The sequence below is a fragment of the Cupressus sempervirens genome, chromosome 5 (assembly GCF_028749045.1).
Source record: "Cupressus sempervirens isolate cs-2001-9-10 chromosome 5, ASM2874904v1, whole genome shotgun sequence".
In the NCBI taxonomy this organism is placed as follows: Eukaryota; Viridiplantae; Streptophyta; class Pinopsida; order Cupressales; family Cupressaceae; genus Cupressus; species Cupressus sempervirens.
This window is the reverse complement of record NC_143122.1, coordinates 840584518-840612377: the sequence shown is the minus strand read 5'-3', so window position 1 is coordinate 840612377 and position 27860 is coordinate 840584518.

Here is a 27860-nt window from a genome sequence, read left to right as displayed (position 1 = left end):
GTGGTTAGGTGAAAAAGCTTAGTGTTCCGATCTCCTTCCTTTAGCCAGGTGATCCTCGATCTTTGCCTCCAAAATTTTTCTTCCTTATTAATAATGTTATGAATTTCAGACAGGGTCTTGAGCTCCAAAACCCTGTTGGTCTCAATGTAACCTTCCTTCTGAATGCAATCTTGGATAATAGTTAGATTATCAAATAACTCTTTCTTTTCATGGAAGATATGACCAAAATCAGACTTGTTCCAAATTTTAATCATCCTCTTCACATTGCTAAGTTTTCTGGTGACTCTGAACATGGCTGAGCCCTCCACCTCTATCCCCCACCATTTCTTGATATTATCCAGGAGGTCAGGGTGAGAGGTCCACATTTTCTCAAACCTGAAAGGATGGTATCTCCTGTGTACTAGAGGGGAAACTAAAAGAGAAATGGAAGAGTGGTCCGAACCAATTCTGGGAAGCAGAGATAGTCTGTAGCTAAAGGATTGAAGCCAGTCCGAAGATATAAGAGCTCTATCTAGCCTAACCTGAATGCAATCATGGCCTTTTCTCTTGTTTGACCAGGTAAAGGATCCGCCCTTAAGCTCTACGTCCATAAGGGCTAGATTATTTATGAAGTTAGAAAGATCCTGTTTACTTTCCCAATCTGGGGGCATACCTCCCTTTTTCTCTTTATCTTCTAGTGGTGTGTTAAAGTCTCCCATGATTATACCTTTCTTAATGTCACAATCTTGCACCATATTACCAACTTTGGTCCAGAAGTTTTTTCTATCTCTCTTATTATTGGGGGCATAAATATTCACTAAAAACCAGGAATCATTGGTGTGCAAATGTTGAACTCTGCAGAAAAGAATGTTATCTTCATCATACTCAGCTACTATATTGAAATACTTATCATTGAAAAGTAACAACAGTCCTCCAGACGCTCCTTCAGAGTTAGAGGCTATGCCCTTCATGCTATTGTTGAACTTAATATTTTCCATCCTTTCCTTCTTCATTTTAGTTTCCTGGATTAGAAACACATCAGGCCTTTGGTCCCTTATCATATTTCTAATAACTTCTTGCTTGTGGATTCCATTGAGTCCACGAATATTCCAAGATAAGATCTTCATGATTTAACTACTGAACATGCTTCCTGGATGGTGCGCTGCGTACCATCCTTAATGTTTCTTCTGGCTTCCTCTTTCCTGATTTCATTCTTGTTTTTCCTTCCCACTAGGTTAGATTTGTGGCCGAGATCAGCCTTGGCCATGCTTCTAGTAGAAGGGGGAGATACCGGAGAAGGGTCCCTGCTATTCTTCTTCTTTCTACTCCTGACTTCTGTCCAGGGATTCTCTTCTCCCTCTAGTCCTTTGTCCAGCCAAGCATCAATTCTCGCCAAATCTTCCATTGTCGATGCAAACAGCCTCTCTATGATTCTGTTTACTATTGAAGGTGGGGGAAAACACACCGAGTTAGGGTCCTGGGACATGGATTCCCCCTCCTTTAGTTCTTCCATGGAGTTCGGGACAAAGGATAGTTTCAAGTCATCCTCCTGAGAATCCAGAGGGGGAAGAGTCATATTTTCACCTGTCTCCTCAGGTTTCTTCTCAGATTCCTTCACATTGGGGAGAGGTGTTGAATCATCTTTCACTCCTTTCTCTTCTCCCCCTCCTACATTTCCAGTCACCCAAGGAGGCCCTGATTCCTCTTGGGGCGCATTACGAGCAGTATTTGTTTTTCCTTCTGCCTCTCCATTTGCCTTGACTTGCGATGCTTTTTTCCTCCATTCTTTTTTGGGATCTAGAGAATCTTTTATCCCCCCTTGTGGACGAGCCTCTCCCACCGTACTCTTCCCTTTGAAAAGTGGGCATGATCCAGCCTTGTGGCCAGCCTTCTTACAATGGAAACAAGCAAAAGGCACACTTTCATAGTCAATCTTTTGAGATCTGTTTCCTAGATGAGATTGTAGTTCTAAAACTTGAGGCATGTCCTGGCCTTCGATGACTCCTACACAGATTCTTGCGTAGTTCAATCTTTTCTTAGCTGCTGTGACAGGGTCAATGGAGAGGAGCTCTCGAAAGGTCCTGGCTATGCCATCAAAGACATCCTCATGCCAATATTCCAAAGGAAGTTCTGGAAGTCTTAACCAAACTAGAACCTGAGATTGGAAATCATTGTTCAAATCCAAGTTGGATGTCCATTTTTGCAATATTAGGTTGGATCTGCCCAAAGACCAGTTCTCAGCACATAGTATACGAGAAAAATCTTTCGAGCAAGAGAACTCGAAAGACATGAAGCCTTTGGCCATAGCAGTCACTTCTACATGCCCTTTAAGGTCCCATTTTCTCCTGGTAAATGTCCTCACTACATCAATATTAGGTCTTGGCCCTACAAATTTTCCTACCAGAGTGTTCGCCATGCTTAGGATATTGTGGTCAATAATTTCCCTAGGGATTTCTAGAGCAAAAATACCTTTCTCCTTATCAGATTTGTCAATGACTTTTGGGAAAGACAATTTACCTGATGGTTTTATCCCGAATAAATTCGACCAGCGTCCCCATGCCCCAGACGGCCCACTGCCCACATGGGAAGGAGGGGGAATCTTCTCACCTGGATGGGGCATCATAACCCGTGGGTCCCCATCCTTTGAGGCATCCTCATCTTTCCCCTCCGTTTCCTACCCTGCGCTTGCTGCATGCCCTCCTGCAGACGTGCTCTCCTGTCTCCCGCCTTTCTCCAGATTTGAAACAATGTGATTCAAATTGTAGTTCCCGCCCGCTCCATCCCTCTCTCTCACTGTGCCCATCCCTTGAATTTGAGCTTTTCTATTAAAAAATTTTGATAGTTATTTAAGGTTTTTATATGCATTCCACATATGGAAAATCAAATTGAACAATAAATTTATTTATTTTTTCTATTTTTTTAAGAAGATTCTATTGGCAATAGGAACTTTGCAAACCTCCTATAGTAGTAGAATGGTTTTCAAAAGTTGATCTATTTGACCTTCTAAATTTTACCCAAAAAAATTATGGTAATAAGCACATTCATAGATATAATAAATATCTATCCACTTGAATATTTAAAAATTTATATGAGTTCCCATATACTTACAATAATTTTTTTTATAATAGTGAGCTCCAAATAATCTAAATTTGCAATCCCATAAATCTAAATATGCAAATCTCACAAGTTGACTAACATCTTGAAGCTTGTCAAGAATATTGTATCACCCTTTTTGAAATCAATGACAAACATGGAAAAGTCAACAAACTCCCCCTTTGGCATTCATGTCAAAAATATAAATTGGTTGTTCTTTGATGTTATTCTTTCTCCCCCTTTTCGAAATCATATGATTAAGACATGAATAATATTTCAATGCGCTCCCCCATATATGATAATCAAAAACATCATTTATATGTGCTTACTCAAATCCATAATCACCTCATATTTTAATATCACATTAGTATCTCATATCATATGAAAATGATATACCACAATACTCACCATACTTTCCTTTGAATGGAGATATTCATTGTGCCACCATGATTGTTTATGTATCACTCCTAAAAACCACTTTATAACTCATCACATTAATAGAACACCATAATAAATTTTCCAAGTATAGGTTCTATTCATAACTTTATAGCCAATGTCATAATTATTTTTCCAATACAAGCACTTGTACTTGAGATCATCTTTAAAGTTATTTCAGCAATTAGTTAACCAAGTGAATGATACTATCTTGATTAAAAATGAAAAAAAGTATCATTACCTTTTAGCTTCAAACCATTATTGATATCTAAATTGATAGGACCCGATCCTCATACAATAATTCTTTTCATATATGTAGACCAACCATGCTATCATATCAACCTCCATTATACTAGCACAAAATTGTAGACTTCTTCATCCTAAAATCACAAATTTGATCTGAAGATCATTAGTACATGCTAAAAATAATAATCTTATACATTTATAAGTATAAAAATTTATTTACATAACCAAATCATTACAACCAAGAAACCTTTCTCAACAAATTTATGCAATTTCTAGACTTGTGTGTAGTTCATGTTGCATTAGTCACATGAGGAGAACAATTTTCAAAAAATTGATCTATTTGACCCTCCAAATGTCAAATTTTTTTTTTTTCTAGAAGTAATAATAAAATTTCCCAAAATCGGTATCTATCTTTTGACCAAGTTATATAGTCATATCTATCCATATGTAGCCATGCCAATTTTTTGAAAATTGTCAATTTAAAATTTATTTATGAATAGGAAGTTGTCATAGTCATAGCTTCATGAAAACCTCTCATCACTTGCTAAAAAAAAATTTCCTTCACATTATTGTTTATCATCATTTCAAAGTGGTTCATCACATGATTCTTATATATAATCTTGTCCTAATCACATTGACTTCTTGTTACAATAGTGACAATAGTATGACAATTTTTAAAGATTGATATGTTTTACACCTTAGATCTCAAATTTTTTTTTTTTGGAATGAATAAATTTTGTAGGTAACATAAAATATATCTACTTTCAAACATATATGATCATACATTCTTTCATTTTTTCACATTAAATATTTATTGGCTACTAAATCTGAAAATCTAAATAGTAATCATTCTTGTCAATTATCATTTCATCATGAACCAATCTCTAGAATTATTAAAATGCCTCAAAGAAAGATATGTATAAAAATATATATCAAATAATATCATAATAATTCATAAATTCATTTTTACTAACCAACATATCAACTCACTTTATAGTAGCTCATAACATGTTTAAAGTAGTAATAATGAATTTCTCAAACATTATCATGCAACATCAATATTTATTATTCATAGGGGTAAGAGATATTAGCATCATTAACTCCCCATGAGGGAAGATTCTATTTATGCACCATGACATACCTTCAAGGATAAATATTTGTCACATTTCATTCTCCAAACCATAAGAGGTCTAGTCTTCTTGTCATTTTTAGAAAAAAACTATTTTTGCATAGGCTTTCTACATGTCAAATTTTTGTTACATTTGAATCACCTTTTATTGTGACTTTTCAAGAACATTATTTTTTAAACTAATTTTTTATACCATATATACAATTTACAACCTTATGATGAAAACCATGATTTTTATAGCATATTTTATTCTCAAAATAACTTTTTGAAAAACCAATCCATCTCTTGTTAACAAAGTTACATGTTAGAACTATTGTGATTAAACCTCAGACAGAAATAACAATTAAATACAAATATAACCAATAAAAAAAAAAAAAGATCACATAGAAAAAGAACACAAGACACCAAGATTTAACGTGGTTCACCCAATCCTTGGTCTACGTCCACCAAATAGCAAATTTGATATTATTACGATCTAGTGATTACAACCTGATTACAATCTATAATGCCTTACAGCTCAATACCACTACAAGAACCAATTTTTGCATCACCATGCTAAAATAATCCCTAACCCTAAGCCCTTTTATACAAGTATTTTTATGCCGCTTTAGGGTTACAACATGTTAACCGTATGTCAGCCATACATTGGCGACAACAAATTATCTCTAATTAGTCACCACAAACTAACAATCTCCCACTTGGGGACTGATCAAACTCTACACTAGACAACAATCTCCCACTTGGAGACTGATCCTATACCAACACCACTATCACATGGGGCTCCCACTAGATCAAAACACCCTAGACTCTATTGTTCATTTATTCATGTTTAGTCTAGAAGACCAATGGAAGCTGAAGAGGATTTTAGCTTCTTCCTTCTTACTACCTTTGTAAACATATCTGATGGATTATCATTTGTGTGTATCTTGTCTAGCTTTAACTATCCATCATTCAAAACTAACCGAATAAAATGGTATCACAACTGTATGTGTTTGGTCTTTGAATGCAAAGTAGAATTCTTTGCAAGATGAATGGCACTCTGACTATCTGTAAACAAATAATTATCCCTCTAAAGGTGTCCCAATTCTTCTGAGAACAATTGAAACCATATAATTTCCTTGGTTTTCTCTGTAGCAGCAACATACTTTTCCTTTGTAGTGTATAAAGAATTAACCTTCTGTAATCGAGAAACCTAGCTCATGGCTACCCCACCAATAGTAAAGACATAACTTGTAGTACTCTGCCTTGTATTAATATCCCTTGCCAAATTTAAGTCAACATAGCCCTATAAATTAGTAGTAGAGCTAGCAAAGTGTAAATACTTAATCGATGTTCCTCTCAAATATCTAAAAATCCATTTGACTGCATTCCAATGCTCAATTCCTGGATAACTCATATACCTACTAATGACTCCCACTACATGTGCAATATCTAGCCTTGTACATACCATAGCATACATCAAGCTTCCTACAACTCAAGCATACAGTACCTTTGACATCTCCTCCTCTTCTTGTGTCTTGGGACACATCTCCTTAGTCAACTTCAAATGACCAACTAAAGGTGTGATGATAGCTTTAGTATTCTCCATAGAGAAATGTTGCAACACCTTCTCAACATAATCAGCCTAAGATAGTGTTAATTTCCTATTCTTTCTATCTTTACAAATATTCATACCAAGGATTTTTTTTGCTACCCCCAAATCCTTCATAGAAAATGCATGTGCTAATTGGCATTTTAGCCCCTTAACGTGATCCATGTTAGATCCAGCTACAAGCATATCATCAACATATAAACATAAAATAATGTAGTTGTCATCATCCAACCTCTTAAACTAAGCACAATGATTTGAATGACACCTACTATGTTCATGCTCATGCATAACACTATCATATTTTAGATACCATTGTCGAGGTGCTTGCTTCAAGCCATATAAACTTTTCTTCAATTTGCACAATAAGTTCTCCTTACCTTTGACCTCAAATCCCTATGGTTGTGCCATATATATCTCTTCATCCGAATCACCATGAAGGAAGGTTGTTTTAGCATCAAGCTACTCTAAATGAAAATCTTTAGTAGCCACAATACTTAAAATAGTATGGATAGAACTCATTTTAACAACAAGAGAAAATATCTCATCAAAATCAATACCCTATTTCTGTGCAAATCCTTTGACAACTAAGCTGGGTTTAAATATTTTCTTACCTCCGTCTTCTTCTTTTAACCTATAAACCCATTTATTTTATAAAGCCCTTTAACCTACAAGCAACTTGCATAAATCCCAAGTCTTATTTTTCAGCAAAGAGTCCATTTCATCATTCATTGTAGACTCCCACTGAATCTTAGTATCCAACTGTATAGCTTCATCATAACATTCAGGTTCACTAGCATCGGTAAGTAAAATACAATACAAAGAGGGAGAAAATATTTGTGTAGGTCTAGTTTGCCTTGTTGACTGTCTAACATTCACTGGAGTGTGTGGTATTTGTTGTTGTAATTGTTGCATGTCATGAGGAATGGTTGGAGCATCATCTTTTAGAATATCATCTAGCTTCTTTCTTCTCATGTTGCTATAACAGATCTTTGTACAACACTTTCTCATTGAATATGACATCTTTGCTTCTTACAATTTTATGATTTTTAAAATCCCAAAGCCTATAACCAAATTCATTAATGCCATATCCAAAAAATACACATTTCTTTGACTTAGCTTCTAGCTTGGTTCTATTTTTAGAATCTATATGAGCAAATGCTTCAGAACTGAAGGTTTTGAGATAAGAATAACTCACCTTCTTACTAGTCTATGCTTCCTTTGGAATATCAAAACCAAAAGGAGTAGATGAACCTCTATTAATCAAGTATATAGTAGTATTGATAGCCTCTACCCACATGTGTAAGGGCAACCCAACATACAACCTCATGCTCCTTTCATACTCCATTATAGTCTTGTTCATGTATTCAACCACTCCATTTTCCTATAGAGTCCTTGGAATAGTTTTATCTATGAATACCATTAGTTGAGCAACAATCTTCAAATTCATGACTGCAATACTCACCACCATTATCAATTTTGAGACATTTTAATTTCTTAATAGTTTCATTTTCAAACAAGTATTTCCATTTCTTAAAAGTTTTAAATACATCAGATTTATGTCTAAGGAAATAAATCCATACTTTTCTAGTTGCATCATCAATAAATGTAACATAATAGTGAGAGGCACCAAGGGAAGATACCTGAGCCGGTCCCCATACATATGTATGCACAAGCTCTATTTTCTCCTTTTTATTTTCCTTCCCAGCCTTCACAAAACTCACTCTCTTTTGTTTTCCATACACACAACTTTCACAGAAATCCATATTAACACATTTCAGCCCTAGTAGAACTTTGTTTGAATGAAGTACTTTCATACCTTTCTCACTCATGTGCTAAATTTTGTTATACCACAACACTATATCAAAATTTATTGCAACTATTTGTTCTCCCTACTCAACTGTAGCAGTTGTTCCTGAACATTCATTTTTCTTTAAAAAAATTAAAGTAGAAGGAACAATATGGCCTATACAAAGATATAAGGTTCCTACTTTCACACCTTTTGCTACTACAAAGGAACCTTTTGAAACCTTCCAATTTTTATCATTAAAAGTAACTACACAACCCTCATCACTGAGTTTCCCTACTGAAAGTAAATTCCTACTTAGCCTTGGAAAATGTCTTACCTCATGTAGTAGCCAATGATTCCCATTCTACAACTTAATCTTAACTTTTCCCTTTCCAAAAATTTGATAGGGTTCATTATCCCCCAAATAAATAAGCCCAAAATCCCCTTGGACACAATCAATGAAATAACCTCTCTGAGGTGTAGCATGAAATGAAGCACCAAAATCTAAAACCCATGAATCATCAACACTTTCTAAAGACAAAAGCAAAGCATCCTCTTTAGATTTGTTACTTTCCACATTTGCGTCCTTGTCTCCATCTAGTTTATCTCCTTCAATTTTTTTTCGAGTCCAACAATCTTTCTTTTTATGCGCTAGTTTCCCACAATACCAATAGTTGTTCGGTCCTCTCAATTGAGACCTCCTCCCTTTTGACTTTACTCTTGATTTCCCATGATTTTTGGAATTATTTCCTCTTTTAGTCATTCTACCTCTACTTTGTGTGTTCAAAGCATTTCTTGATGTGATTCCACCTAAGGATTTCCTACAAGTTTCCTCACTCAAAATAACACTAATCACATCATCATATTTTAGGGTACTAGATCTAGGAATAGAATTACTCATAGCTATTACCAGGCCATTCTAGCTTTCAAGTAAAAAACACAAAATCAAGAGAGCCCTAATTTCTTCATCAAAATTGATAAGCACAGAAGATAATTGACTAGTAATAGAATTAAACTCATTTAAATGATCCACAATAGATCTACCTTCTACCATTTTCACATTAAATAAACAATTCATGAGAAATACCTTGTTTGAAGCAGAGGGCTTTTCATATAGTTGCACTAGGGTTTGCATCAACTCTTCCATCGTCTTCCATTTTGTAATATTAAATTCCACCAATGGTGCCAGGCATAATCAAATGCTTCCAAGTGCCTTTCTATTCAAAAGATCCCATTTTTCATTTGACATAGATCCATGATTCTTTGTTTTGCCTTCCAATGGCTTCCATAAATCCTTCTGATAAAGATAGTCTTTCATTTGCATCTTCCATAACTAATAGTTCTACCCATTAAACCTATCAACCCTTAGCTTATCCTCATCTACCATTGCTCCCACTCAACCATGAGACTCCCACTCAATTGTGATACTTTCCTACAGAGGATAACTGAGAAATAACTTGGCTTTGATACCACTTGTTAGGATTAAACCTCAGATAGAAATAAAAATTACATGCAAATATAACCAATAATAGAAAATAATAGATCACACAAAAAAAGAACACAAGAAATCAAGATTTAATGTGGTTCACCCAATTCTTGAGCTATGTCCACCAAACAACAAGTTCAATATTATTATGATCTAGTGATTACAACTTGATTATAATTTGTAATCCTCTACAGCACAATACTGCCACAAGAACAAATTTTCACATCACCACATCGAAATAATCCCTAACCCTAAGCTCTTTTATACAAGTATTTTTATGCCACTTTAGGGTTACAACATGTTGGCCATATGTCGACCATATGTCAGCCACAAAAAACTAACAATCTCTGATCATTAAAAGCATATGCATTACAAGCATACAAATATCCACAAGAAGAACACTTATACCTAACTTCATGATCATACCAAGGATATGAAGATTTGATATATCTTCTTTTATGATCATTATTATCATATGAGTTTATCCTCTCTTTAGGTGCAACATTATTATAACTAAAATCAACATTATTTTTAGATAATGTTGTTCTCATAGATAACTCAAAGGAACCATATGTAGCAAAAAATAGAGTCTTAATTTTTGATTCATATAAAGATATTTGTCCAATATTAAATCCCAAACCTCTAGTTTCTTTAGAATGTCTTTTCCTATCCAACATCTCATTCAACATATCATTACTTTGATCAAATCTCTTACTATTCTTTAATTTATACTTTACAAGTTCAAGTTCTTTTTTTAGAGAAGAAATTTCTCCTTCAAATTTTAAGCTGTCAATGCTTTTTAATTGCAAGTTTGATTTACTTACGTTTATTATCCTATTGTATTCTCTTACCTCAATTTTCAAACTAAGTATCATGTTATCTTTAAGTGTTTTCTCTTATGACAAGAAGTCATTTTTCATATTACTTTTTAAAGAAGTAACTTCATGTTCTAGTTTGTTTCACAATTTATCCTTGTTGTTTAATTTCACTTTAAGTTCGTCTATGATCATTTATTTATTCACCATTTAAAAATTTAAGAAATTAATGATGTTTTAATCTGTATCATGAATTTTAATCATAACCTCATTAACTTCAATACTTTCTTGTAATTGTACTTTGAAATTATGAGTTTCCTTCCTAAGACTCTTGATCATATTTAGAGCTAAAAGCAATTCTTATTCAACACGAACCTAACCTTCACTTTCTATTTCATTCTCACTAGAGACATCAATACACCTACAATAAAATCTTTAGCGTCAATATTAGTACTCAAATCATTAACATCATTAGAATCTATTTTTTTTAAAGTAAATCCTTCATCTTCTTATTTTTGCACTTCTTACCCATGGTATTTCTTCTACCAAGACCTACCTAAGAATGTTAAACCTAAAATAGGGAACCTTGCTCTGATACCACTTGTTGGAATACTAGGACCATTGAGAGGGGGATGAATCAATGATATATAAAACTTTTCAACTTTTAACCTTAATTCAATGATGTATATCTATTTATTCTTTTAACATCATTAATCATATGTGCTTTATATAAAAGATATAAAGAAAAACATTGCAAGTATAGAAAATCAAATGAAGGATACCATATTTATAGAGTAAAACCCCACTAGGGTCAAAAACCACTTTCTCAAATCCATTTATTATGTCTCACTAAGAAAATGTGCCACCCATAGAATACATTAGGCCTCACATAGCCAAACTACCTAACATAGCATCTCCTTTGAGTCAATATATTTTTGAGCTACAACTTAGGGAACCACAAAAACCATTACATTTAGGAGCTACAACTCCAAAGAACACACATCCCTGCTTTATGAAGCACCCACTTCACAATCTTAAGAAGCACCCACTTCCTAAAAATAAAAGCATCCACTTCTCTATAACAAGAAGGGCCCATTTCCCTTAGACATGAAGAAAATAAAAATATTTAGAGGGTTTCTTTGTTTAAATACATTCCACTTGATGCAAATTTCAAATATATAGATCATATATTTGTCACAAAACCTTCACCTTCATAATTTTTTCCCATAAATGATAATGTATTTCATTGCCCTAATAGTGCATATGAAAAGCATTCAAAGGATTATATATACAAAATTAATCAGATATCCTAGTCTGCATTTCAATCCTATCAACTATTAGCATAAAACATGAATGTTTAGATATGTATCTTCATGCAGGAAGTTCACAACCTTTTCACATACTTTTCCTTAAAACTTCTCGTAGAAACCAAAGCCCCTATAGCATAAATTGTCAACATCAATACTAAAAAATTCGTACAAGTCTTCAAATTTGTATATAATGAATCCAATAAAAAACCTCTATCATAATTTTTATTAATATAAAATTCTAAATTGATTACTGAAATCCATTGTGCACAAGAATACTACTCTTTCATTGTTTCCAAAAGAACTTTATTAGTCTCCAAAAAATTTGATCAATGGGTGAGTGCAAGAAGTTGGCTCTCACTTTTGGGCAAAAAGTGGAAGTGTCTTTCCTATTTTTGAAATTTCTTGTCAATTGCTGTCAAAATTTGATACATTTAGAGATGAATATAAAAAAAATTGAGAAATAAAAATTGTATTGTTCAGGATCTACTTTTTGAATATGTTATTTATTTATGTACCCATATGATAGATTTTTATTTTTGGTATGGATCTTTAAAAATCACTTTTTCAAAATGCCTATTTTATGACCATACCACACTCGTGTACGGACACCATAATTTGACACAAATAAATAATTTTTTGTAAATTATTTTAAATGAAGTTAACTAACACACGAAAGATTGATGATAATATTTTTTCTTAATTTTTTATTGAATAATTTTATTATTATTGATTTTTAATTGGCTATAAAGGTAGTTTTAAAACCTCTCATGTATGAAAAAAAAAATAAACTCCAAAATAATTGAATGCAAATTGATGACATATAAATTAATTCAAGAAAAATCATAAAACAAAAAAGTTATTAAAGTTTTAGTGAATATTGCTATTTTACATTTAAATATCACCTTTGATTAAAAAATAATACAAAAATAGTAAATCAAATCATAATACTATAAAAAATTTATTTTTGAAATCAGGATAGTGAAATCTAATGGGTTTTTGTTTTGTAAAGAATTTGATTAGGAAGACCCTCTACAAATTATGGCAAGACATAAATTTGTTAGTTCAATGCCTTAGCCAAATCATGAGAGGCTAAGGCATAGGCTTGGTCTCACTAAGCCTATCCTGAATCAAAATACAAGGCAAGAAAAAAACTTCTGCCTCATGTTGTAAGAAGCAAGCACCCATTATTTAAAATTCAAAAAATAGGTACTCGCTTTGAAAAATTAAAAATGGCATTCAAAATCCCCCCAAAAATTTAAAGTTTGATTTTTTTAGAAATGAGTATCTGTTTTTTAAAAGAAAAAAATGTTTACCCATTTTTAACTTTTGAAAAATGGGTACCCATTTCTAAAAAATTCAATTTTTTTAATTTTTGAAAAATAGGTACCCAATTTTTAAAAAACTGAGTGCCCAATTTTTAAAATTAGGTACCCATTTCTAAGAGGTCTATTTGACTTCCGTGGAATTGTTACCCAACTTTGTGCATTCAACCCAATAAACAATATTGTCAAAGCCTACTACCCACCTCTACATTCAAAAACTTTTAAAAAAATCCAAAATTTCATGTTACTTCATTGTTTCAATTCACAACTTTTGTAAAAATAGTCAACATTATTATTAAAAATATGCATACATATTCCACTAGTTCAAATCTGATCAATAAATGTTTTGGTTACTTTTTCAATCTGATTAAATAATAATCAATTAAGTCTGATAAAAATATTTAATTTAAATCTTTATTGATTAGTCAACTTTGTTATTGCAAATATAAATCTTTAGAACTTCAAAAAGCTTATGATATAATTGAGTACAACCCAAATAAACTTACTATCATTGCAGAAATACTAGAAATTATAACAACAATCTTCATTTTGTCTTCTTCATGATCTTGACATATCTCTTTTTATGAATTTTGCTTCATGTAGAATAAATTTTTGTAGATAATTCTACTTCCTCTCACCATATTTCATTCCATCCCCTTTATTTATAATGATTAGGAAGTCGATTCTTCAAAATAGATTACACTAATTGGTGGGTAGAAGCAAGAAGTTCGGTCTCAATTTTGTGGAAGTTCATGGATTGAGATCATGCTCTTTAGAAATGGGTACTCATTTTTAAAAAAATGGGCACCCGTATTAGGCTCGGATTCTCGATCCTAAATTTAAAAAATGAGCACCCATTTTTTAAAAAATCAAGTGCCCATTTTTTATTTTAAAAAAATGGGTACCTATTTTTGAAAAAAAAAATTGAATTTTATAAAAATGTGTACCCATTATATAAAAGTAAAAAAATCAGGTATACATTTTTACTTTTAAAAAATAGGTATCCATTTCTAAAAACAAATAATAATTTTTAAAAAAAAAATTGGGGGATTTTAATTGCATTTGAAGTGCCTCTTTTAATTTTTCAAAATGGGTACCCATTTTTTGAATTTCAAATAATGGGTTCCCATTTCATACAAAATCTCGTAGGATTTTCTTTCCCAACCTCTGATTTTGGTTCGGGAGAGGCTTGGAGAGACCAAGCATATTCCTTGACCTCTCAAGATTTGTCTAAGGTATTGAACTAACAAATTCATACCTTTCATAATTTTTAGAGCGTCTTCCTAATCAATTTTTTTATGAAACAAAAACTCATTAGAGTTCTCAATGTCTTGATTTTAGAAATATAAATTTTATAGTGTTATCATTTTATTTACTATTTTTGCATTATTTTTTAATCAAAAGTGGTACCTAAATGTAAAATACTGAGGTTCACTAAAACTTTACCAAATTTTTTATTTTATGATTTTTCTTAAATTAATTTATATGTCATCAATCTACATGCAAGTCTTTTTAATTTTTAAATAATTTTTTTTTGAAAAAAATGAATTTTTGATCAAATTATATTGTCCATACATGAGAGGTTTTTAATTTTATCTTTATACCTAATTAAAGACTAATAAAAAAATATTCAATAAAAAATTAAGGAAAAATGTTATCATCAATTTTTGGCATGTTACGTAACTTTGTTTAAAAGGATTTACATAAACTCATTTATTTGTGTCAAATTATAATGTTCGTACATAAATGTGGTATGGTCTTGAAACATGCATTTTGAAAAAGTAATTTTATAAGATCCATACCAAACAAAATCTATCATATGGGTGCACAAATAAATTAAATATTCAAAAAGTTGATTCCAAACACTACAATTTTTAATTATGAAGTTTCTTTTTTTTATATTCAATCTTTAAATGCATTAAATTTTGACATCAATTGACAAGAAATTTCAAAAACAGGAAAAACACTTCCACTTTTTGCCCAAAACTGAAACCCAATTTCTTGCACTTACCCTAGCAACTGATTCACTTTGATTAAAAATTTTGAATTGTTTAACATTAGTAAAAAAAACCACATTTTTTTCTTTAAACACTTTCTATGGATATCTAAAATTTTGCTTCACATAGAAACAATTTTCATAGATAATGCTACTTCCTCTCACCATATTTCATTCTATCACCTTTATTTATAATAATCAAAAACTCTATTCTTCAAAATAGATTAAACTAAGTGGCAACTGATTCACTTTGGTTAAAAATTTTGAACTATTTAACACTAATCATAAAAGAAACCATTTTTTGCCTAAAACACTTTCTATAGTTGTTTTAGGTTTTCATGTGTTCCAAATTATTGAAAATTTAATTTAAAAAAAAAAAAAAAAAACCATTTTCATTCCATCACCTTTTTTTTATAATATTATATTCTATTGATGATATAAACTTTGCATGTAGTGCCTACCCTCGTTCACATCTTTTCTGGACATTGTTGTTGTTATTATCAGACTATGATGGACTAGTTTTATGTGATGAGATCATTTAGACTTTACATTTCATGCATACATGATGATAATTATATTGTTTTCAGCTATGGTTGATGATTAGTTGATGATTATTATCTCATGTGTTTTATTATGGATACTTACCCCATACTTGCATGTGTATGGTGTGCGTGTTTTCTTATTGTATGACATTTCTGATGTGGTTAAGGAAGGGAGTCGTAGTCACCTGCTTAGTTGAGATCTACACGATGCACCAATTCCTACCATTGTCTGTTTAGCTTAGCATTATATATATTGTATGTACATGCATGGTTTTTTTGCAGGTTGCAGGTACCAGGTATCGACTTCCCTGAATTTCCAAGATGAGCGTACCCTATTATACTATCTCAATGATAAGAGAAGGGAGATAAATTCTCAAGTCCAAATCCCAAACCTTTAATCCAAATGTCCTAGTAAGGTAGGACAAGTATCTGGATATTTTACCCACTGAATGTGTCGGATGACATGATTCTTGATTTTTAACCCTTTAGACTGATTTTGAGTGATTTTCTCTATGATGGGTTTTCATATTTTATTTTGGAGGTCTATGGTGAATTTTCAATTAATTAAGTCTTAATAAATAGATTTAATTAATAAATTAATTATTTGACAAAATTAATATAAAATATCATGTTATTTGATATTTTGATTATAATTAATTAAATGAGAATTAATTGAAGGAAAAGAATTAAATAAAAGAAAATTAGAAATTAAAATTATTAATAATAATAATAATAATAAAAGTAATAAATAAATAATAATAATAAAATTTATAAAAATTAAAATGAAATTTATAAAAATTAAAATGGAAGTTATAAATATTTAAATAGAAATTATATAAAAGTGAATTGGAGTTATAAGCTTGCATGGGAGTTAACGCACTTTTCTATTTCTCATGTGTCAACAACATGGGGGTTAGTGCATCAATTAACCACATGGTGTCTACAACCCTATGGCTCATCTTGAAGGTTGGAAAAGACCCATGCTTAGTTGGTGACACCTTCCAACTGTTTCTAGAAGCATTTTAGATGTTTCCTGAAAGCTCTTTATATTCAGGCATACATAGAGGCTTAGACATAGTGGTTGGAGTGCAAATTGGAGCATTGGAGGACTTGAGAACTCTGAAGAAGGGAGGAGCTTGCTCTGCAGGTTTCTGAGGAAGAGCGAATTAGCATCAGAATCTAGGTAGATTCTTGTGCTTTTACTTATGCTATTTTCACATCATGCATTCCCTGTCTTCTTCATGTCTTCCATATGTCTTCTGAAGAATTTCATAATTTATTGTGCATTCTCAATATGGGTAGATTAATTTATTTGAGAATTTTTATATGCATGGATCTAAAAAGAACACAGGGCTAGGGTTGAGATTCATAGTCAAACCCATTAGATTAATTATTGGAAATTTTAGCAGATCAAAAGTTTATAGGGGAATTTTGAAAAAGTTGAAGTTGTATTGTTATTTTGTCAATTTCCTTATATATATATATATATATATATATATATATATATATATATATATATATATATATATATATATATATATATATATATATATATATATATATATATACAACTATATATATGTATATATGCTCATATATTGTGATATTATTAATTCTACATATATTTGTACATATATACATACATACATACATACATATATATATATATGCCTTTATATATATATATATATATATATATATACATATATATATATATATATACATATATATGTATATATAATATATATTTGTTAAAAAATGGATAACATACCCGTGGGCGAAAATGTTTTAACAAACGTTTTAAACCAAATCGCAAATGGAAATCACGTTAGCGATTTTAAAAATAATATAAACATTTTATAAACATTGAATCGGGGGGGGGGGGGATGAGACCCACACCCCCCACTACGGTCGCAGTGTACCCCGTTGCAGGTACTGTGATGGCAGTAATACACAGTACCACTAAGGTCGCAGGCCCTACGACTGCAGGGTCCTGTGTACCAGCAGTCATATTATATAATGTGTGTTGTTTTTAAAAAAAAATGTTTTCCATATTCGATTTTGGCATTAATCGAATTTGATTAATTCGATTTTGTTAAATGATAAAATAATTTATATATTCATATATGTATTTATATATATATATATATAAGTAAGTATATAATATGTAGATACGATTATATGTTTTATAATTGTAAATTGATAATTGATTTATATCAAAGGCTCATGATTAAAATTAATTGTTCTATTAAGTATATTAAATATTGATTTGGTGGGGGATGTTTGGATTAAAATTATAATTAAAGAATGGATTTGTATTCATGTATAAATGTTCCTTCAAATTCTTTCTCTAAACTTGGAAACATAAATTGAGACTTTTGCATTTAAATTCAAATTGTAAATTTAGCAAAACCAAAACATGTGTTTACATTGTGTATTTTTTATGTTATTGTTTTGGGTTTTGGGTTGACTAGTGTTGACCAGTTATAGGACGTCTACCAGAGGCTTGGGAGTTATGTGATTGTGATGTCATGATGATGTTTTAATCTCGATCTTTATAAACCCAACCATGGTTATGTGATGGAATACTCTATGTATTGTTTGTAAAAACTGATTGTTATAGTTGAGATTCTTATGTATGAGACACTTGACTTAACCATTATTTTTGGTCATCGATCAGTTAACCTTGGTTATTTTTTAGTCGCCATGATGGGACTGTGATGTAGATTTATTCTTGATGATGTCATGATGTGACATGTTTGACTCAACCATTTTTGGATTCTTCGATCAGTTTGATTGAGATATATTTTGGTTATTGAGAACCATTGGATACTTTGATTATCAGTGACACCTCAGTTGCCAATAGAGAATTGTTGTGATCATGATTTTCCATGGATGTTTGCTCATGGAGATTTGATGCTTTTATGCATATTTTATGATTTTATTATGGATTATCTTTTTCGATTTTGAGATTTATGAATCCATGAGTATTAGGGTAGGATATCTGCATGTAGTGATGGGAAGTGGCTTGCAATGGGGGTTGGGGCCCTAAGAGGCTACCAGTGTAAGTCATTGTAAGTTGGATTAATAAGTGATAACATTCACACCTAATACTAACTAAATGAACCTAAAAAGATAAGAGTTTTGTTCTCGCCCATGCCTTGAGTGCTTGTACAGACTAGGATGGGAATAGTGAGATGCATGGTTGTGACCTTGCATTCCATAGTATGCCTCGTCAGTATGAGAGGATACTAGTGGCCGCATGAAATTAGTATGGACCTGTGGAGTTTAGCTAACTGCCAGGGTAACTTGTACGTGATAATTGTGATGACACTTTCCCGCTTGCATAGTAGGTTCCTACATGCCATTGTGTGCCTCTGGGATTAGATGTCGGATTTTGTGTTTGGAACCTTTGAGTTAGTATACTTTTAGGATTCCTAGAATTATGGAGATTTGTGTATGTGTTATGGATAGCCTGTTTGGGACTTGAGGTTATCTCCTCAGCACGGTGGGAGTGGACCACTTAGGTACCACGCGGTTGGGTGGTAGTGTATTTTCCACTCTTATCATTTTGAGATTCATTGAGACATCATGGGTGTTGTGTCCTTCATGATGGTGGATATGTATCCTTTTCATTAATTATTAGCATATGTTAGATGATGTTATCTTATGCTTTTATGTGTATGTTAGATTACTTTCTACATATGATGTTGTATATATTAGGAGTAACATTCCTATTATGTTAGTACCGATGATCTCTTCGATGATTTGGAATGTTACACACGAAGGGATGGCTAGGATCCACGATGGTCTAATAATGCTATTAATGGTTGTGAGGAACCATGCACTTAGTTTATTATGTTGATCTTTATGATGGATGTATATATCTTCTATGATGATGTATGCTGTATATTACATGATTATCTTTACTTTGATGTATCATGGATTAGAATAGGATGATGTACCTTATTCTATGTATGTATTTTCTTTTGAGCTTGTCGTACCCTGTGAAATGTATAGTGGATGATTGAGTATTTGAAATGTAATGTATAAACATTGGACTTATCATTATTATTTCATGTGGATGTTGTATTAGATGGATTTATGTATCTAGATGTAATCCAACATTAAGGGATCCTTAAGAATGTAATCTATTATGTATGTTATGTTTACTTTCAGATGGACATTACTATTGCTTTTGTTATTGTGCATAAGTTTTATGTGGTATTTACTTTCATGAAAAAAAAAAATCTACTAAACTTAGTGAAATTCTAGGTTAATTCTTTGGATCCCTTGGCGGGGCATTACATTGCAAACATCTTGTAGCAGTAAACCGGTTTCACAAATTGATCTATTTGACCTTTAAAATGTTACCAAAAAAATTCTTGGTAATAAGAATAGTTGTATAATAAATATCTATCCACTTATAGATTTACAAATATATATGAGTTCTCATATAATTATAATAATTTTTTTTGTAATTGCAAGCTTTGAAAAATTGAATAATCTGAATCTATAATTCCACAAAACTAAATATACAAATCTCACAAGTTGATAGACATCTTAAAACTCATCAATCATATTGTATCATCCTTTTTGACATCAATGAAAAGCATGCCAAAGTCAACAAGAATTTTCTTAAATGTCTTCAATGCTTTAGAACTTGAAATATTGAGTGCTATTATGCATGGATACTTGATCATGAGTAGGGTGGATGAAAAATGAGGAAAATTAATTGGTTTATAAAGGGTTCATAATTAACTTTTCCCACATGTCAACTAGACATAAATATGAACACCTCAAATCAACTTGGACAAAGGCGACACATGGTAGACCTAATATAGGACCTAAGTAGGGATGAAAATCATCCCTAATTGGACTATTAGGGACTCATTACATCCCTAATTGGGGAGGAATGCACTACATCCCTACCAACCAGGGCCCAAAACCCCTAAGATTCCCTCAAGGGCTTGAGATAGGTCCCACATCCTAGAAATTAGGTGCAAAACATGAGATATAGATGTTATAGTGCAGAAAATAGATTATGATTGATTAGAAGAAGGAAAGGAAGGACCTAAATGGTTAGATCATTCCTCTATCTTGATGCCATGAAAATATGATCTTTAAGGAGGATCTATAATTTCCTAACCTAGTTTTTCCTAGGAGAAATGAGAAAGGGGAAGAAATGGGGAGAGATTCAAATGAATGATCTCACATTAAATAGGTGATAAACCATCATAAAATTGATGTTCTTCCATTTAAATATGGTAAAAACTTATATATCTTTGATCAAACTTAACATTTCATAAAAGAGGACTTATGTGCATACTTACCTGATATAATTTGGTTTTAGCATTTTTATCCCTTTATCTTTTTCTAATCTAACTATGGTTATATTGAGAGTTATGTTTGGAAGACCCTCTTTCTCTTTCATTTGAAGTGTTAGCATGGAAATAGTTAGTTATTGAATTCATCCCACATATTTTATATTGTTAAATTCATTAACCTCCATTTTCACTAAACATTCATGAAAATATAGTGTTAGGATATGGTACTAGAAGTTTGTTACATATGTGCTAAGTTTGGGATTTTTGCGGTTTAAATCTAATCACTTTATATATTTTAAATATGATGGTGATCATCTCTTGGTTATTGCCTTATATGTTAAGACATGTTGTTTATTGGAAAAGGTAAAAGTATGATTATAGAATTTAAATCTAAAATTTTAGGAAAGTTTGAGATGAAAGGTCTTTGTGCAACAAGACACAATTTGGAGATGTATATGGTAAGAGATGAATTGAATAGAAACCTTTGGCTAGGTCAAAGTAAGTATGTTAACCATATACTAAAGAGATTTAATATGTAACGTTCTAGATCATTTGTGTTCATTTTACAATGGAAATGAAGTTTACCTATTCACATTTTCCTATATCTCTACCAAAGGTGGAACACATGGACTGTATTAGAGTATTTTTGGAAATTTGATGTATGTTATGGTCTATACAAGGCCATATATTGCCCAAGTAGTGGGATTTTATTCAAATTACATGTTTGATCTTTCAAAAGAACACTAGGATGTAGTAAAAAGAGTGTTTTGATAATTTTGAGGTACCTTAGAGTACTCTATATATTTCCATGGAATAGGAAATAAGCATGTCTTGGATATTTTAGACTATGTTTATTTAGACATAGTTGTACATTGATAGAAGAAGATATATAGGCACACATATGTGTTTACATTATTTGGTGGCACAATCAATTAGATGAGAAAGAAACATGTCATGGCCACTTTTTCAACTAAAGAGGGGGAGTATATGATAGCTACTCATGCTTTCAAGGAATCCATTTTTTTCAAGAGATTGTGTTGAGATATCGTGTTCAAATAGGGTGTAATGAAAATTTATAGTTAAGTTGGAGTGAAATCTTCCTAGAAAATATGTAAGGAAAAAGCATAGTGTTGTGAAATATCATTTTTTATTATATATAGCTAAGAATGGTGAGGTGAAATTAGATAAGTTATAAAATTTGATGAATGTTGTTGATTCTTTAATTAAACCTATGAGAACATAGAAGTTCATATGGTGCTTAGAATTTATGGACCTTTTAGCCTCTAAAACATAAGTCCATGATAGTATGGATGCCCTAACACTTTTAAGGTATTAAACAAGTGAGATAATCTTTAGAAAATATGTGTCTCAACATTACAATATTTTATAGAAAGTTCCAAAAGTAGGTCAAAAGCTTTTCACATGTTGGTGCCTAAAATGAGTTGTTGAAATATCCCTTGTCCATAGTATAATGTAGGAGGGCTCTCTTTTGATATTTCCAATTAAAAAGTTGTTACCTAGTAATAAAGTGTTTCAATTTTTGAACCTGTTAATCCCCTAGTCATTTGTGAAATACGTCCCATTTTAATCATTGGAATGGTCATTTTATCTTCAAGTTTTTGTGAGTTTCTAAATCTTCATGTCTCTAGCTTTTTTCAAGCTCTGCATAGCACTTGAAATATTCAAATTTGACTTTTGAGCTCCAAGTTATAGTAGGTTAATGGAGAGACTCAAAAGACGTATTTTCAAGTTTATCATTAACCATTAACTTCTCAAATAGGTTAATGATAACTTTCAAATCATGCATTATGGAGTAGGTTGATTAAACTCTCCAAAAACACATATCTATTAACCTCCTGAACATGTTAGTGATAACTTTAAAATTGTGCATTTTGGATTAGGTTAATTAACCTCTCCAGAAACATGTATTTCTTAACCTTTTCAAGATGATTATTAACCTATTTGAAAATTTTTCTAACCTATTTGAAATTCTTCCATGATAAGTTAGATATGTGAATGGCTTGAAATAAAACAAAGAGAAAGATCTATCTGATGAGAAGATGAAAGTTTTGGAAAAGTAGCTTTGGAGTTGATTTTAATACTGTATAGTATATTTGACCAATGATTCTTTGAGTGGTAGAGACAAGACTAATTTTCCATAGAATCCTTGGTCTAGCATGCAACATAGCTGGTGATCTTTCATTTAAGTTTAGGAAGCCTCCGTGGAGATGATGTTATGAGCAATGAGGATTAAAACTAGTTGCAACATCTTGATCCTTGATCATTGCTAGCAAAAGAATGCAAGGTTTGCATTGTGAATAAATCTTTATTAGTGTGTAAAAGAATCCATGCCCACATGAACAAGATGAGAATAGGAAATAGAAATTTATATAACAAAATTGTTGACATGTATGCTAAGTGCCAAAGGCAGGTAGATGCTCAAAAATTTTTTGACGAAATTCTTGAAAGATATGTCTATGCAAGGACTTCAAGATAGCAATCTATGCAAAACCTGACCTTGCAGAGGAGGCAGTCAAACTATTTGACAATATGAAACAAGTAGGGGTTTCACCTAATGGGTTCACTTTGCCAGCATTATTTTTGCATGCACTAACTTGATGTCTCTAGAAAAGGGGATGAGATTCATGAAGATATAAGACAAAATGGGTTTGAATACACTCTTAGATATGTATGTTAAATGCGGAAGACTAGATAGTGCACAACATGTGTTTGAAAAAATACCTCATCAAAATATTGTATCATGGAGTGCCATGATTGCAAGTAGGATATGCATCATGATGGGATCCTGATGAGGCATTTGGGTTTTTTGATAGAACACAATTAATGGGAATTTGTCCCAATCAATTCACTTTTGTCAGTGTTCTCCCTACTTATACGAGATTTGGGTTATTGAGAAAGTAGATGGAGATTCATTTAGTGATAATGATGAGGTGGAAAGGTTAGTGTTGGAGGTAGATGTAATTCTTGGAAAAATAAAACAAGGTTTGTTTGTCTGTGGATATAAATGTTGTCAATATTTTTTGGAGATGTGTGCTTGAGAAGGCCATAATGATGATCACTCTTGCATGGGTAATCACTCCTGTACTAAGCCCTACAATTATTGTGTTCATGAATGGAGAGAGAGAAAGAAGAAGCTAAGACATTAAGCCTGTGTAGGGATCTAGCTGAGCATGAAAGTGGTCACAACTACAGAGAGAAAAATCATACATGTGGACACACATGTCACTTGTTTGAAAAATCATTGAATTGTAACAAGTCTTTTTCTCTTGAACCTGAGCACCTTGATAGTCAGCACAAATACAACTCTCCACAACATAAATGCAAGATGCCATGTTCTTTTGAAAGCTGCAACAATCCATGTGCGGTGGTAGTTGAGCTTGACTACGAGAAGCATCAGTGCCATGAAAGATATTGCCCCTAGCCATGCATTATAAATGGATGTAGCAGGACATGTGAATTGAAGGATAATTTTCATGGTGTGGAAGATTCGAGTGTAGAACATTTATTTGGAAGTGAGCATGCATGTGAAGAGAAATTTAGGATAGATACTTTATAGCCAAACTCAGGATGGAAAATGTTTTCGTTTCGAACTATGAATCAATGATGATCACCCTAGATGCTTACGAGGCTTTCCAAGATGGATCAATTGTGTCCGAATAGATAGAGTTAGTAGCTATAAGATCAACGATTGAATACGTATACATTCTTAGGAATTCTAGATGCAAGTTTTGTTTTTGAAAGTCTTCCTTGTATAGGCTAATTTTCTTGAGGTTAATTAACCTCCCCAAAATCATGTATTTTGGAAGTGGTTATTAACTACAAAGAGTTAGTTATTAACCTGTATGTCTATATAATGACTCATGTTGGCTTTGTAAAGGAACTTTTTGGTTTTAAAAATAAGGGAACACTATGCTGAAATTTTGATTAAGAGATAAATTTTGGAAAGTATGTACACTTTTTATCTCTGAAATCAAAAAATCTCTATTGTCTTCTTGGTGCAAGGAAATGAAATGAGATGTGCTTTTGGTTTCTTATTCTAAAATCAAAATTGTTGCATGTTGTAGTAGACATTCTCAAGGTACTATGTGAGTGTTTATCAATAATGAATGTACTTGGTAATACTAGTTTCTTTCAAGTGTAGTTCTTGATCACCTTTGTTATCATTCTTCTTTACCCAAGAAGGTTGTGAGGGTGTGTGGTGCATTCGTCCTAAATGGCTTTCTCTTGGTCTTTGAAGTTTTAGATTCTTTATTTGAAAATCTTTTAAAAATTATATCATACGAGGGAGATGCCCCTCTAAATGTAGAGGAAGGCTACATACCAAGGGCCTATCCAACTATTGTGAATGGTTTGCCACACAATCCATTGGGCAAATTCTACTGTGACAAATTTGTTAACCAACAGATTTTTGGCGACTTTGCTGGGGAGACTGAACAAGTGAAGATTGATAGTCACTTGTAATGAAGCACAATGGTGCTACCACATGAGAGCATTTACCTTGTTCTCCAACCAAATCTTGGCTTCCAGGACACCCAAGAAGATATCATTGTAGACTTGAACACTTTAGCCTTGAGGTGTAGATGAAGTGCATAGAAATATCATCAAGTAAATCAAGTTCTTGAAGAAGAAGAAGAGTTCGGGGAAATCTTGCAAAGAGCTCCTATTGGTTAGGAAGTAGTAGTCATTGAAAGAATAGTAGTGATCCCAAGAAGAAATAGGAAAAATCTTTGTCACATTCAAGGGCAAATAAATCATAACCACTAAGCTAGCTAACAAATCATACACCTGGGTAGACAAACAAAAGGTTCTGGTAGATGAAGATTTTGAAGCCCTTCAGAAGTTAGATTTCAAGCCAGTTACTCCTAAGAAGAAGAAGAAGGTTAAGTCTATTCGTAGGTCATCTTCACCGACCAAGGATACTATTTCCCCTATAGCCTTTGAAGCTTTGATTATGCCAGGTACTCTTGTACCTCTAGCAATAAATTTGTAGCCCTTGAACATTATTCTTCTAGCTATGGCACATCAAGCACCGCAGCCACAAGTCCCATGGGGAGCTGCTATTGGTCCTTTAGCTTTAGCGAACCAATTACATGACATGCCCATTGGTTCTCAAAAAATTCTTCCTAAGTTTTTTGGGGATGTGAAAGTTACCACTGATCAACACATCGGTGCATTTTTTATGGCAAGTGGGGTTCTTGCAATTCAACATGAAGATGTTTCTATTCATATTTTTTTTGAAACACTCATAGAAGCCATAGTTGAGTGGTTTGGTTAGCTAATAGCTAGATTAATTACTTCATGGGTAACCTTGATTCAAGCTTTTGAGAGGAGATTTAAAACTACTAAAGATGAACATTTGCTCCTTTCCCAGTTGACTCAAATGAAGAAGGAAATTCATGAGCCAATGCGAGAATTCATTGCTCATTTTAACCAGACAGTTAACCGAATTCCTGCTAACAAAAGACTCGCTAAAGAAAATCAAATGACATTCTTCATCAATGCTCAACCCTTTGATATAAGCTTTTAGATACAAAGGGTGAGACCTCCTAATTTAGAAAATGTGAAAACCTTGGCTATTGAAGTGGAGGACGACTTGCTTAGTTCAGGAAAGTGGATTCATGATCTATAAAAGGGAAAAGGTCAACAAGCTCCTGCCACTACCACTAATCCTTTATATCAAAAATTGGCTAATGATTTGTTACAACTCAAAAAGCAACTAATCCATAATTGATATATTAACAATCACTCTTGCAATGCGGCTACACCTAATTGGAGACAAAGATTGGAAGAAAAGTGGAGTAAATAAGAAAAATAAAAAGCTTCTGATGAGACTACTAAGTGGATTCTATCTTGTAAGCATACTCTGGAACAGCCTTCACAAGTGAAGGAGACAGATAAGTGTAAAACCTCTCCCGTTGTTGAAGACTCTTTTGATTTTATTGATCATTGTAAAAAGAACAAAGTACAAATTTCTCAGTTGGACTACCTAAAGCAAACCCTCATCAATTAGAAAGGTTGATCCAATGCATTGGTAAAGGAAAAGATTCGCATAAGATCACTATCAATCATGAGTCAGGAGTTTCTGTGGAACTGGAGGATAATCTGGAAGGGCCCATGACTGAAAAAGAATCTTTTTTTGTAGCTTCTTTGTCAGACAAACCTGACCCATTCTATGTTTCTCTTTATATAGCTAGATGCAAGTTAGGTAATTGTATCATTGATTTTGGTGCATCCGATAATGTTATGCCTTCAAAGGTAGCCCATGCCTTAGGACTCTCTCTAAATAAACCATCTATAAAAGTGCACTCTATGGAGGCAAAACAAGTCCCACTGGTTGGCTAGTTAAAAGATGCTCAAGTAGCACTTGCAGCGCATCCTAAGAAGAAGTTAAAATTGAATATCATGGTTGCTGATATTCTCGCTAGTTACGAGATGCTTTTGAGTAGAAGTTTTTGCAAAGACCTTAGTGGTGAGATCAAGATGGACATGTCGCACACTCTTATCCTAATTGGAGATAAAAAGGTTAAGCTTAATCCTGAACCTAAAGCTAAATATATGGTTTTGAAATCAGATGACCCAAGAGCCGAAATATTGTATGTTGATATTGGACATGGGATGCATATGATGACATCCACTGAAGAAGATGTAAATGAGCCTCTCATGCTTGATCTAACCAATGAATTATGGTTAATGGAGTTTGATGAAAGTTCTTCTTCTTTTGGTTCAAGTGTCGAGATAGTATTGATATCACCGAAAGGAGAGAAATTCCCAAAAGCTTACAA